This window comes from Rhinolophus sinicus, chromosome 17, assembly GCF_057876585.1.
Source record: "Rhinolophus sinicus isolate RSI-liver-muscle chromosome 17, RSI-T2T, whole genome shotgun sequence".
Lineage (NCBI taxonomy): Eukaryota > Metazoa > Chordata > Mammalia > Chiroptera > Rhinolophidae > Rhinolophus > Rhinolophus sinicus.
The window spans coordinates 116,733,234-116,748,599 of NC_142517.1; the positions used below are offsets into that span (position 1 = coordinate 116,733,234).

Sequence of the window (15,366 nt, forward strand, 5' to 3'; positions counted from 1 at the left end):
TTTATGGCCACTTTTTTACATCTATAGTTGATTCCTCCCTGAATCTTCCTCCACTACCTGTTGGAATTATTTTGAAGGAATGAAAAACTAGTTACATAAACATATGGGGGATAAAGTCTGTCAAAGGCCAAAAATGAAATAAAGCATGAATAAATAGCATTAGCAATTAGTTAAATGTGATTAACTAGGAGTCAGGTGTTTAGTGTGGGAGTAACGATGGCAATTTTATTAGGATGAAAATCTAATATTAACTTAGACCTTTCTGTGTAAAAGACACTGGACAAGGGCTTTACAAGCATTTTCTCTTTAATGTTCACAACTCAGTGCACCATTATTAGCTTCAATTATAAATAGAGAAATGGAGGGTTAGCGAGGATAGCTAATCTGCTGTGGGTTGCACAGCAAATAGATAATGGAGCCAGAATTGGAGCCCAGACTATGTGAGTCCAAAACTACAGCTGTACTCACATGACTGTGGCAGTGGAAGACAGGAGAAAAACCAAAATGTTCTAAACAATTGATACATGATTTTTATGGAGAAAGCACTTATTCCATTTTTGGGCTTGGACGCTCTGCCAAGTTATAAGTGTGGTAGTTAGTTGGTTTTTAAGACAATTTTACAAAGCATCAGTCTTGTTATGATCACTCAGGAATGGCATTTTTGAAGAGCATGTCACCTCCCAATATAATGACTGTCACTGGATTAAAGTTTGAGCCCATTCCATACTCATTGTCATTGTCCTCTGGCTACTTTCAATGTGCCCTCTCTTGCTCAGTCAGGCTCATGACAAGACTTTTTGCAAAAAAAGTCTCACCCTCAGAATCCTCTATCTACCCTCCCAATGTGCTCTTGCTAGCATTCAGTTCTAGTTCTCCCCTTCTCCCCACTTGCCCATTAACTTTGTTATCGGTTTCATATTTCAGTTTCAATTCTCATTTGTGATTTTAGTTAAACTACCCTGTAGCCTCCAGGCCATGATTTCAGATGTCTCTCTCCCGCCTCCCATATGTACAGTCATCACCACCACTGCCACCACCCTCTAGCAACAAAAGATTTGTTCAGCACCCATCATGTGCTAGGCACTGGAGTGGGACTTTACAGCTGTCATGTAATCTCAGGCCCTTCTTGACACAAATTCCTCATTTTGCAAATGAGAATTAATGACCAGAGAGGTTCAGCAGTTTCCATAAGTTTATTATCTCATTTGTGAAACAGATATTTACTGAGCATATTCTATGTTCTCTATGGGTTGAGGATCCTGCCAGAAATGAGGGGGATGGGGATTTCTGTTCTTGTGGCATTCAATTTCAGCTGAGGAAAACAGACCACCAAAAGGAAAAAAATCAAAGATCAAAATAGTTGAGGCCATGGACTAGAGAATGAGAGGGAAAGCCCGGATGCAGTGCCTTTCCTTGCTTCTGTATTCTGCTGTAGCTTTGAACCCCAGCCTGGTTCTATGTGCAGATGGCACTATGATGAAGGGGAATCACACACACACCGCAGCAGGGTAAGAAGTGGAAATTCAGCCAATAAAAGACTGAAGACATTGTGAAAAATGACATAGAAAAATCTTCCCAAGTAGGCCATCTATTGAGTTAGATTTTGTAAAACTTTTCTTAATAGAACATGTACATGACTAAGCCTCAAGGTACTTTAATTTTCAGCTCAAGTCTATTTAATTGACCTAACCATTCACTTAACTTTCGGGACCTCAAATGTCTGAGATGTAAACATGGATTGGTGCTGTAAACAAATTATTTCCAAATTACATTTAACTCCAAAAATTAAAGGGCATAGTCTGCTGGGTGGGATGACACAATGTTTGGCTTAAAAAGTTTACAAGTAACTGAAAAATAAAAATCATAAAACAAAAAAGCGCACAATTCTGTAATACATTATCTATATATCACATTGTGTGTTCACCACACAAAGTCAGTTCTCCTTCCATCACCATATGTTTGATCCCTTTTACCCTCATTGTACATCTGAAACCTATGTAACTTTACTAACAATTGTCACCCCAATAAACTTTAATTAAAAAAAAATAAAGCTCAGATACTTTTTCTTATAAAGATTATTTCCTGTTGCTAATGGAAATTACTATTGGAAAATTTTTCAGTTGCTTTTTAAGCAATTTTAAGTAAAATGCTGTGCACATGAGATGTTCTTGGATCTTCCTCAAGGTTATAGATGGTCTCTGTTCAAAAATGGCTTCCTCTACTTATTTTCACCTGCCTTATAAGCAATTATATCTACTCTGTTCTGGGCCAAATGAAATAATTGTCCTCGTTGTGTTCTTGCCTAAAATCACATGCAACCACCCCATTCTGGATACTTAGAAGGAAATGAATTATCCTTAACCAAAGGACCCTTGCTTAACCACGAATGCAAAATACGTTAGCTACAGGCAAGGCCCAGCTGCCTGGTTGGCCCTTTGCATATCCCCAGTCTATTCTCACTCATGCACAGATGTCTGAGGCCTTGCAGCTGAACCCCACAGTGTTTGCAGCAGGGAGGGTATGGCAAGCTGGTGCTTAGCTAGTGAGGTGTCATAAACTCTTTGTCTCCATTTGACACTTAATCAGTTTCTATAGTTCATGTTTACTGCTCTGTAGAACTTAAGGACTACAGTTCAGTGTAGAACCATTATTCATTTCCTCCCCCTATTAAGGCTAAAGAAAGCCCAATGATTGGCTAACTTTTAGGCAGTGGTAAAGTTTGGAATTAGCTCTTGCTGTTGTTGTTGCAGATTGTATTGTTAGCAGTACAAATAAGCATTGGGAAATACGAAGCAACCAAGGGCTTTAGATGGCATATATGTAGATGCTAAAAATCTCAAAGACAGATAGGTTCCTGTGCAGAGACAGCCCTATTCCATAAATGTCTCAGTGGAGAGTGCAACATGTACTGTAGTTACTCAGGGGAGAAAAGCTTTTAGTGTGTGTGTGTGTGTGTGTGTGTGTGTTACAGATTCAAAACAGATTTTTTTGACCATTACAAAAATAATTTGGTATGACAAAATGTAGAAATAATCTGAAAGTTCAATATCAAGGGAAATATTAATAATAATCCTTCAATATCTGAAGCTATTTAGTTGATATAATAATTAAACAACAATGTTACAATAATTATTTAATATTAAATGGAAAATACAAATATCTGTTCTCTGATTGCATTTCTAGAAATATGGACAAAGTGTGGAAACATATTAAATTGTTGATATATAAAAATGGTCTGATTTTTCTTCCAATTTTAATGTTTAATTTTATTTAAAATGTTATCTATAAGGCATATAGCAAAGTATATATTTATAAGGTCTTAGTAAATAAGAAAATGAAATAAATGTATTGACTATTTATTATGTGCCAAGTTTTTGTGCATTTGATGCTCATAACCATGTTATAAAGCAGAATTTTTACTCATTTTACAAATTAACAGACTGAGGCCAATTAACCAAGGCTAAATTAGTTGCCCAAGGTTATATAAATGATAAGTGTAAAGTCAAGTTTAGTGGTCTTTCAATTATATCATATTCCTACAGTGCAAACTATTGAAAAGGCATATATAATAGGGAAAAAAATGCTTGTTAGCTCAGAGTGAGTATGTGTACCTGGAGGGAAAGAGAACAAAAATGTAAGATTGAAAAATGATAATTCTCTTTTACAATATTTTACTCTTAGATAATTGATATGCCCAGTTTTGGTTTGCACTTTAAATATTATTTCCACTAATTTTAGTGTTGGCAACAAGAAGAATGCTACAATTACAACTCATCTATGAGCAATCTATTCCCTGTCTCTACAGGAATAAATTCCATTGGTCCACCTGGACAGTATACTTTGAGGTGATGGCATCCAGGAATCCAGGAGGAGCCAACCATCTGGGCCAAGCAAACCTAGGGACATAGACAGAGCATCAAAAAGCCAATATAGAATAAGAGGTTGGGAGTATTTCTGCAGATAGAGGCAACTGTCCTCTATCATGGCTAAACCAAAACAAAAAGGGTTATAAATGTTTTAAGTAGAATTTCAGTAGCAGATGTCAGCATGTCAAATAATGAGACCATGCCCCCCATAACCAAAAAAATGTCAGGTATGTCCCATCTCCACCTGAACTAGCAAGGAAGCCAAAGACACGGAAAGAATGAAGGACTCTGTCACTCCACCCCACAAAGTCACAAGAGCCTTCTCTCCTCCAAACAGTCAGATGCCATATTGGGTACAAGCAGAGAAGAGGTAGAATTTATGAGACTGAACAAGTACTGCGTATCCCGGAAAACAAGACCTAGCCAGACAATCAGCTCTAATGCATCTTTTGGAGCAAAAATTAATATAAGACCCAGTCTTATTTTACTATAATATAAGACCCGGTCTATAATATAATATAATATAATATAATATAATATAATATAATATAATATAATATAATATAATATAATATAATATAATATAATATATAATATAATACTGGGTCTTATATTAATTTTTGCTCCAAAATCTCATTAGAGCTGATTGTCTGGCTAGGTCTTATTTTCAGGGGAACACATTATCTACAAAAAGACATTACCTAAAGGGATTATTTAAAATACAGTTATTAGTTTGGATAAAGATTTAAATCAGATTAGGCTAAATAAATGTTGCTTTATATCAGACAAATGATCATGAATAAACCCATAAGAGTTAGGGAAGATTCTTCTGTGCATTGACTGGCAATACAGTTAAAATATCATCTGTATTGACACACACATATCCCTTTGCACACAGCATATATGTGTATGTTTATGCTCATCTGTAGATGTGTGTACATACATATTCACATATCTTATTGAGAGTACAATCATCACCCCAATGGTTTTCACCACATTATAAATAAATCTTTTGATCAGGGATCTATTTCTTCCATACCTAGTTCTATATTACACATGAATTTTGTTGTTGCTTCATATCACACATAATTGGCATTGAGCTGGTAATGTCTTTAAAATATTATTGAAATATTAACTGTACCATATTCTCATTTTTTGAAGCTCCCCCAAATTTAGTCACCTAGAATCTTCATTAACACTTTTACTACTGCACTAGCCATCTTTTCACTCATTATTTATTTTAACTGTGCAGAAAGAGACAAGACTGGAATTGTAATTATCTTATAATCTTATAAATATATATACAGTTTGTACTTAAAATTAACTAAAAATGCTTTCTTCTCTCTGTTGTGTAGAGTTTTATATGTTTGTCTTTGAAGAAAATAGGTCACTTACATTCTAACTGTGATCTGAGTATTTTTTCCATTGTTTAAAAGCCTATAACTCTTACTTTTTAAAGTGAATAGTCACAGGTATAGCAGTTTGTTTAAAATTGATCCCTTATCAATATTAGGGTATATATGAATAGGTGGTGTGAGTGTGTGTGTGTGTGTGTGTGTGTGAACATGTTTATATAAAGATATTAAGTACATAACATAATATATGATATTATGTTACATAATATTTTAGGTATATAATATATACATATCTGCACAAGTATGTGTATATAAGTGAATTCATCATATCTAGGTATAGGTCTGACTATTAAGTTCACAAACTTGCCAACGTGCTCTTACACTGGCAGCACTGTAGAAACAACTCCACAAGGTTTCATAACCTTGGTATATCAGTGTCTCACAGCTGTGTTCATGTTCACATGTGGCGGTGTTTTGCTGAGGGGCGTTCATTATTGTTGTTGGTGTTTTTGTGTGCCATCTTGAGAATGATCTTAAATTAGAGCAATGAGCAAACATTAAATTTCTTGTTAAACTTGCCAAGTGTGGAAGTGAAATCAGGGACACGTTAGTCCAAGTTTGTGGGAATAATGCCATCAAGAAAATAGCAGTGTACAAATGGATTAAATGTTTTTTGAGGGGAGAGAATGTGTCACTGATGAAAATAATTCAAAGCAGCCAGTAACAAGCAGAACTGGTGAAAACTTTGCAAAATTTTGTCGAATTGTGTGTCAAAATCATTGGCCAACTGTGAGAAGCACAGCAGACCAAGTAAACATCGATATAGAAACAGGAAAATCTGAACTGAAAATCTTGGCATGAGAATGGCGTGCGCAAAAATGGTCCTGAAGGAGCTTACCGATGAACAAAAGCGAAGGAGAGTCTAAGTTTGCCAAGACCTTTTGGAGAGGCAAGACGATGTTTTTGGCTGTGTTATCATTGGTGATGAAACATGGGTGTACCAGTACGACCCTGAAACAAAGTGTTAAAGTGTACAATGGAAGTCAGCCAATTCTCCATGTCCAAATCAAGAGTTGAAACGATGTTGCTAACCTTTTTTTGATCTCAGAGGGATTATTCATAATGAATTTGTACCAACTGAACAAAGAGTTAACCAAGTTTAGTATTTGGAAGTGCTGAAAAGGCTTCATGAAAAAGTTATATGAAAATGACGTGAACTTTTCACCAACAATTCATGGTTCTTGCATCACGACAATGCACTAGCTCACACAACACTTTTTGTGAGGGAGTTTTTAGTGAGTAAACAAATAACTGCATTGGAACACCCTCCCTACTCATCTGATCTGGCCCCTAGTGACTTCTTTCTTTACCTGAAGCTAAAGGAAATATTGAAAGGAAGCCATTTTGATAACATTCAGGACATCAAGGATAATATGATGACAGACAGGTCTTATGGCCATTCCAGAAAAAGAGTTCCAAAATTGCTTTGAAGGGTGGACTAGGTGCTGGCATCCGTGCATAGCTTCCCAAGGGGAGTACGTTGAAGGTGACCATAGTGACATTCAGCAACGAGGTATGTAGCAGTTTCACTAGGATGACTTCGCGAACTTAATTGTCTGACTTCACATACCACCTACTCTTTATCTATTCATCCACTAATGCCTTCATATCTTGGCTATAATAAATACTGCTGCAATGAACATATGGATGCACATGTCCCCTCGAAGTAACATTTTTGGGTTCTTCAGATAAATACCCAGATGTGGGATTGCTGGGTCTTTCTTTGTCTCTGGTTATAGACTATGATTTAAAGTCTATTTTGTCTGGTATAAATATTGCTACACCAGCTGTTTTTTGTTTTGTTTCCGTTTTCATATATCTTTTTCCATCCCTTCGCTTTCAGTCTGTGTGTATCTTTCAATCTGAGTGAGTCTCTTATAGGCAGCATAGGTAAGGATCTTGTTTTCTTATCTATTCACCATCCTATCTTTTGATCTGAACATTTAATCCATTTACAATTAAAGTAATTCTTGATAGATATGCAGTAATTGCCATTTTAGTATTCATATTTTTATCTTTATTTCCCCTTCTTCTTAAATAAGTCCTTTTATCATTTCATGTAATAGTGGTTTGGTGGTGATAAACTCCTTTAGCTTTTTCTTGTCTGGGTAACTCTTTATCTGTCCTTCAATTCTAAATGGTAGCTTGGCTATGTAGAGTAATCTTGGTTGTAGGTCCTTGCTTTTCATCACTTTGAATATTTTCTGCCAGTCCCTTCTGGCCTGAAAAGTTTCTGTATGGGAACTCCCTTGAAAATAACTAGTAGTCTTTCTCTTGGTGCATTGTCATTTTAACTATGGTGTGTCTTGGTGTGGGTCTGTTTGGATTCATCTTGCTTAAGAATCTCTGCACTTCCTGTGCTTGATTGTCTACGTCCTTTACCAGGTTAGGGAAGTTTTCTGTCATTATTTCTTCAAATAGGTTTTCAATTTATTGCTCTCTCTCTTCTTCTGGTACCCTTATGATGTGAATGTTGTTACCCTTCTTGTTGTCCCACAGGCTGCTCAAACTATCCTCATTTTTTTTCTTCCTTTTTCTTTTTGCTGTTTTGATTAGGTGTTTTCTGCTACCTTCTCTTCCAAATTGCTGATTTGGTCCTTTGCTTCATCTTTCCATTTTGTTGAAGTTTTCCTTTGCTGTGCAAAATGTTTTTAGTTTTATGTAGTCCTACTTGTTTATTTTTCATTTAGTCTCCCTTTACTGAGGTAACATATCAGAAAAAATATTACCATGAACAATGTCTGATAGTTTACTGCCTATTTTTCTTCTAGGAGTTTTATGGTTTCAGGTCTCACATTTAAGTCTTTAATATATTTTGAGTTTATTCTCATATATGGCATAAGAAAGTGGTCCAGTTTTGTGTTTTTGCATGTATCTGTCCAGTTTTCTAAACGCCATGAATTGAATAGACTGTCTTTACCCCATTGTTTATTTTTGCCACTTTTGTCATAGAGTATTTGATCATATAGATGTCAGTTGATTTCTGGGCTCTCTATTCTGTTCCGATGTCAGGTATTGTGATTCCTCCAAATGTGTCCTTCTCTCTCAGGATTTCTGTGGCTATTGGGGTGTTTTTTTGTCCCATACAAATTTTAGGAATATATGTCCTAGTTCTGTGAAAAATCCCATAGGTATTTTTTTAGGAATTGCATCGAATCTATAGATTCCTTGGATAGTATCAATATTTTAATGATGTTAATTCTTGCTATCCATGAACATAGTATATGCTTCCATTTATTTGTATCTTCTTCAATTTCTTGCTTCAATGTCTTATAGTTTTCTGAGTACAGGTCTTTTATCTCCTGGGTTAAAAATATTCCTAGGTATTTTTTTAAATGCAATTGTAAATGGGATTGTTTTCTTAATTTCGTTCTGATTATACAGTCTTGGTGTATAGAAATGCAACTGATTTCTGAATATTAATTTTTATTCTGATACTTTATTGAATTCATTTATCAGTTCTTATAGTTTTTTTTGGTGCAATCTTTATGGTTCTCTGTATTTAGTATCATGACATCTGAAAATAATGGCAGTTTTATGTCTTCCCTTCCAATTTGGATGCCTTTCATTTGTTTATCTTTTTTGTCTGATTGCTGTGGATAGGACTCCCAATACTACGTTGAATAAACATGGTGAAAGTGGACATCCTTGTCTTTTTCCTGATCTTAAGGAAAACACATTTAGCTTTTCACCGTTATATATGCTGTTAGCTATTGGTTTGTCATGTATGGACCTTATTATGTTGAAGTATGTTACCCCTATTCCCTCATTGCTGATAATTTTTATCATAAATGAAGGCTGAATTTTTTCAAATGACTTTTCTGCATCTATTAATATGATCTTATGATTTTTATCTTTCATTGTGTTTTTGTGGGGTGTTATATTAATTGATTTGTGAACATTAAACTAACATTTTACCCCAGGAATAAATCCCACTAGATCATGGTGTCTGATCTTTTTAATGTTTGCTGAATTCAGTTTGCTAATATTTTGTTGAGAATATTTGCATCTATGTTTATCAGGGATAAAAGCCTATCATTTTTGTTTGTGTAATATCTTTGTCTGGTTTTTGAATCAGGCCTTGGAATCAGCTTATTTCACAAAGTTGGCCTTGTGAAATAAGCTTGAGAGTCTACCATCCTCTTGAATTTTTTGACATGGCCTGAGAACTATAGGTATTAATTCTTCTTTGAATGTTTGGTAAATTTCACCATGTGGTTCAGGACTTCTGTTTGTTGAGAGTTTTTTGATTACTGATTCAATGTCATTAGTAGCAATTGGTTGCTTCAGATTTTCTGATTCTTCTTGATTCAGTCTTGGAAAATTGTATGTTTCTAGGAATTTTTACATTTTTTCCAGATTGTTTACTTATTTGGCATATCATTGTTTGTGTAATTTTCTCATAATCTTCTGTATTTCTCTGATGTCAGTTGTCACATCTCCTCTTACATTTCTGATTTTATTTATTTGGGTCCTCTCTCTTTTTTAATTGATGAGTTTGACTGAAGGTTTATCAATTTTTGTTTATATTTTCAAAAACACATGTCTTGGTTTCATTGATCTTTTGCATTTTTTTTCTAATTTAGACTCTATTTTTTTATTTTTATTTTTATTATTATTTTTATTCCTCTGTGATCTTTACTATTTCCTTCCTTCAACTCACTTTGGGCTTTGTTTGCTGTTCTTTTTCTAGTTCCTTTAGGTGAAGGTTTAGATTGTTTATTTCAGATTTTTCTTATTTCTTGAGTCAGTCCTGTATTGCTATGAATTTCCCTCCTAGGACTGCTTTTGCTGTATCCTATAGATTTTGGGTCATAGTATTTTTATTTTCTTTTGTCTCAAGGTATCTTTTGAATCTTTCCTTGATCTCATTGTTAACCCATTCATTGCTGAGTAGCATGTTACTTAGCTCTTATGTGTTTGTGTGGTTTGCAGTATTTTTCTTGTAATTTCTTTCCAGTTTCATACCATTATGGTCATAGAAGATGTTTAGCATGATTTCAATCTTGTTAAATTTATTGAGACTTTTTTGTAGCCTACTGTGTGGTCTATCTTCGACAATATTACTTGTGTACTTGAAAAGAATGTGCATTTTGCAGTTTAGGTTTGAAATACTCTTAATATGTCAATTAAATTCATCTGATCTAGTGTGTCATTTAAGGCACTGTTTCCTTATTGCTTTTTTTGGTCTGGTAGATCTGTCCATTGGTATCAGCACAATGTTAAAGTTCTCCTACTATGATTGTATTGCTGTCAATCTTTCCCTTTTTGTCAGTCAATATTTGCTTTATATACTTACTGTGTTTCCACAAAAATAAGACCTAGCCAGACCATCACCTCTAATGCGTCTTTTGGAGCAAAAATTAATATAGGACCCGGTCTTATTTTACTATAAGATCGGGTCTTATGTAACATAATATAATATAATAATATATATAATATAATATAATATAATATAATATAATATAATATAATATAATATAATAATATAATATAATATAATATAATATAATATAATATAATATAATATATAATACCATGTCTTATATTAATTTTTCTCCAAAAGATGCATTAGAGCTATGGCCCGGCTAGGTCTTATTTTCGGGGAAACAGGGTAGGTGCTCCTATGTTGGGTGCATAAATGTTTAGAAGGGTTATGTCTTTTTGTTGGATTACTCCCTTTCTCATTAAGTAATGTCTACTTTGTCTCTTATGATAACCTTTGTTTTAAAGTCTATTTTGTCTGATATAAATATCGCTACCTGAGTTTTTTAAATTTTGTTTTCATTTCTATTTGCATAGAATATCTTTTTGCATACCTTTACTTTCTTATGCTGTGTCATTCTTGTAGACAGCATATGTATGGGTTTTGTTTTCTTATCATTCAGTTATGCTATGTTTTGATTGGAATATTTAATCTGTTTACATTTAAAGGGATTGTTGATAGGTACATAGTTATTTCCATTTTATTATTTATATTTATGTTCTTTGCCCCCTTCCTCTTCTTAAAGAAGTCCCTTTGATATTTCTTGTAATACGTGTTTTGTGGTAATAAATTCCTTTAGCTTTTTCTCAAGACAGAAACTCCTCATTTCTCCTTAAATTTTAAATGATAGCCTTCTGGCTTACTGTAGTCTTGAGTGTAGGTCCTTGCTTTTCATCACTTTGAATATTTTGTGCCAGACCATTCTGGCCTGAAAAGTCTCTGTTGAGAAATTAGCTGATAATCTTATGTGAGCTCCCTTATAGGTAACTAATTTCCTTTTTCTCACTGCTTTTAAAATTCCCTCTTTGTCATTTGAATTATGATGTGTCTTGTTGTGGGTCTCTAACTTCATTTTGTTTAGGATTCTCTGTGCTTCCTTGCTTTGTATGTCTATTTCCTTCTTTAGGTTATGACTATATTCAATCATTATTTCTTCAAATAGCTTCTCAATCACTTCTTCTTTCTCTTCTTTTTTGGTACCTCTATGATTCTAACGTTGTTATGCTTGGTGTTGTCCCAGCGGTCCCTTAAACTAGCCTCATTGTTTTTTTATTCATTTTTTCTTTTTCTTGTTCTGATTTGGAGTTTTCTGCTACCTTGTCTTCTAAATCACTGATTTGATTCTCTGCTTTACCTAATATGCTGTTTATTCCTTTTTGTGTATTCCTCATTTCATATATTATAGTCTTCATTTATGACTCATTCTTTTATATGGTTATTATGTCTTTTTTTTATGTTTACTTATCTTTGTTGAAGTTCTCACTAAGTTTTTTAATTTTTCAGAGTTCAAAACTTTATTTTAAAACAACAGGAAACAATTTCATTTTTTCTTAAATCAAACCATCTCACACTTGGCTGTCTCAGGCAAAAAAGTAAAAAATAAAATGGAAGGGGAAGAAAATGTGGGGATTGATTAACTTTCCCCAGAAATAGGCCCCTGCTCCTGGCATCTGGATGGATTTTGGACACTGTCTTTAACAAATGAGAAAAGAAAGCACCTAAATATTGTGCTTGAGCAGCAAATTAAGAACCTCCACAAAGAAAAAGGGTGTGTGTGGGGGGGAAGGATTCAAACACAGGTCCTAAGCAGTCTGGTACAGTTCTAGAAATTCCAAGAGACTGAAAGCATATCTGCTCTACAACTTCATTTCAGAGTGACTTAGAGATCAAGTCCCTTTAAGAGGGGCTATCATCCTCTGAGCTTCATAGTGGGGATATGTGAATCATACCATAGATACAGGCTTGAGGGTGATCCTGAGCAGGTTCCCAGCATCTCAGAGGGTGTCAGGGAGGGCAAGGAATGTTAACAGTGCACAGAGGGAAGAGAATGATGGGGACATCAGACACCCATTGCTCTACTCATCTCACCCACGTTCTGGTTCTTCTGCATTTTGTTCCTGTGGGTATGAAGACTACCTTCATACCTATGAAGACAGTAGGGCAAAAAAGAGGTATGAATGGCTTGTCTTTGTGCATCCCCATGTGTGGCCTCTTTTTTCAGAAGGAGACCATTTTCTTGGGGACAGAGGACCAGAGAAAGCCCTTGTGCTGTAGGGTGGATATGGGGTAAGACACAATGATAACAGCTGCCAGATGCATGCTATCTCCCAGGACCCCCAACAAGAAAACACTGAATGTGGTTCTGGAATAGCAATGATGGCAGGAAGGGCTCGGGAGTTTTCTCTTCTCCTGGGCCTCCAGGCAAACTCTCAGACACAGGGAGAAGCAGTTTTCTCACTGGGCTCAGGGCAAAGGGCCTGGGAAGCTGAACTGGGCTATTCTATGTTTGGGGAAGCCACTGCAGAGAAGGCTCTTCCATAATCCCATCTGCCTTTGACAAAACAAAAAAAACAAATAGTGTGTATTTTTCACACCACCTGAATTTCCTGGCCCCTTGACCACAGGTTCAAGCCCTCCTCTACCCCACACCCCACTACCCACACCAAGAGCACCTTCCATTCAACCAAGAGCTGGAAGTAGCACAATGAGGGTTTCTTACTGCGTGACCCCATGGCAGCACACGGTCCAGCATCCTGGTTGAGGAGCTGGCTTGGCCCTTTGGTCCACCATGTTTATTAAAATTAAAATAAGGAAAATTAAAAGGCTTCACTTGGTGACATAGGTCTGTAGAAGTCTCTGCTTCATCCGTCTATCTGTCTTTCCATTTATCCTGCAAGGTATCGTGTAGGCCAGATCTGGAGGCTGGACCTAACCACATGCACTAGTCACTGCAGTTTCATCCCCAGCTTGAGTTGTCTGCTCTTGACTTCTGCCGGAGTTATTATGTACTCAAATCAGAGTACACTGGGAATGAGGTTCATGTCTTGGATTAGAAAGAACTCAGAGATAAGCCAGGCTGCTATCCTGGGGAAGGGAACAGAGGAGTGAGGACGCCCTGGGCAAAGGCGATAAAGGTGATGACCATGATGCTCCCAGCAATGCCCACATAGAGCACCTGGCTACAGGTGTGGTACAGCAGGTAGACCCTGCTGTAGGAGACTAGAAAGGCTGTGGTGAGGAGACCCAGGGAAAGCATGTGTCTCCCAGCAAATTCAGGAAGCTGACATTGTTTGTTTGGTGTATTCTTAAATACCAGAAAGGAAAGAAGTAGAAGAGAAGAAACTACATAAAACAGAAATGACTGGAGGGCATTCTGCATTAGTACCTACTGCCATTTGGGAGCCTCCATAGGGCTGCAGCTCCTGGATAACATGTCTGATCAGCTAGTGGACCCCCTTGTTTGGTGCCAGGCCCCCATGGAATGAGATCGTGTGCAGTTCCTGCTTGTATATGAGAGTCATGAAACCAACAATGATGAATATGGGGCTGAGGGTCAGGTAGGCAAGGCGGTGACCAGAGAGATCACCTGAAAGATATTTGATGTGGGTGAGGGTCACTGGCCACGATGAAGAAGGGAGAGGGCACTATCCATCTGTTTCCATTTTACCCAGACACTGAGATTTGCCCCTCAGTTAGTTTCTTAAGCAACTTTATAGCCATTGTTTTTAACTCTGTATCTGGTAGACTGCTTGCCTCTATTTCATTTAATTCTTTTTCTAGAGGTTTCTTCTGTTCTTTAGTTTGGCAAATGCTTTTTTGTTTCTTTATTTCAGCTACCTCTCTGTGTTTGTTTCTATGTATTAGGTAGATCTGATTCATCTCCCAGTTTTGGCAGGATGTCCTTATGTAGTGGGTGTCCTGTGTGTCCCAGTGCCAGAGTCTTCCTGGTCAGCTGAGCCAGATGTTTAATGAATGTCCTTTTGTAGTCTGTGCGCTCTCCTGTTGTAGTTGAGTCTTAATTGCTATTGGCACATCAATGGTTGAGATTGACCCTCAGACTTACTGGATGTGAGTATTTGAAACCACTATAGTGTAGAAGCTGGTTTGTGAGGACTGATTCCATGGAGCAGGCTCTTGTGCCTGCCGAGACCACTCTTTGGATGTGCTGCCTATGGGGCTAATCGTGTGGTGTTGTGCTATGCTTTGAAGTTGCTCACTGAGTGTGCTTGCTTCTGGGCATCTTTCAGGATGCCCCATGAAGGCCAAGGTCAGTTGCTGTGTGTTGTCCAGGCTATCTGATAGGAGCTAGAAAGCTACCGGCAATTGGTCTTTGCCTGTGCTGGAGGTGCATGTTAGAGGCCACGCTAGGAACCAAGGCCAGCTGTCACCCATATCAAGCCTGGGGCAGCTCAGCAAATAGCCTAAGGCACCCTAAATCCAGCCACCACCTGCCTGCTTTCCATAAGGTTCAGCTGCTGAAAGAGCCTCTGGTGGTATGAGAGTTCAGTGGGGCTGCGTCTCACGGAGTCATCAGCTTGGGGCTAATGGTGTACAACTGTTTAATGCAGATTCAGATTTGTCACCAGTTCTGAACTTGGGGCTACTCTGCAAAAGGCTTAGAGCACACTAACGCCAGCCGCTGCCTGCCTACATCCTGAGGACCTCTCAAAGTTGTTCAAGAAAGACTGCAGTGTGAGCCAATATTGACTGCCTGCAGGTCACCAAAACAGCTTCCAGTGGTGCATGAGTTGGGTGGGGCAAGGTCTCAGGGAGTCACTAGCATGGGACAAGTGGTGTTCAATGGGTTAATGCAGATTCA

The 15,366-nt window shown here is 36.9% G+C and overlaps 1 pseudogene; it reads right to left on the minus strand.

Annotated features, from left to right (window-relative positions):
- Nucleotides 1-13,492: 13,492 nt before the first annotated feature.
- Nucleotides 13,493-14,209, minus strand: LOC109436219 (dolichyldiphosphatase 1 pseudogene; annotated as a pseudogene).
- Nucleotides 14,210-15,366: the final 1,157 nt, after the last annotated feature.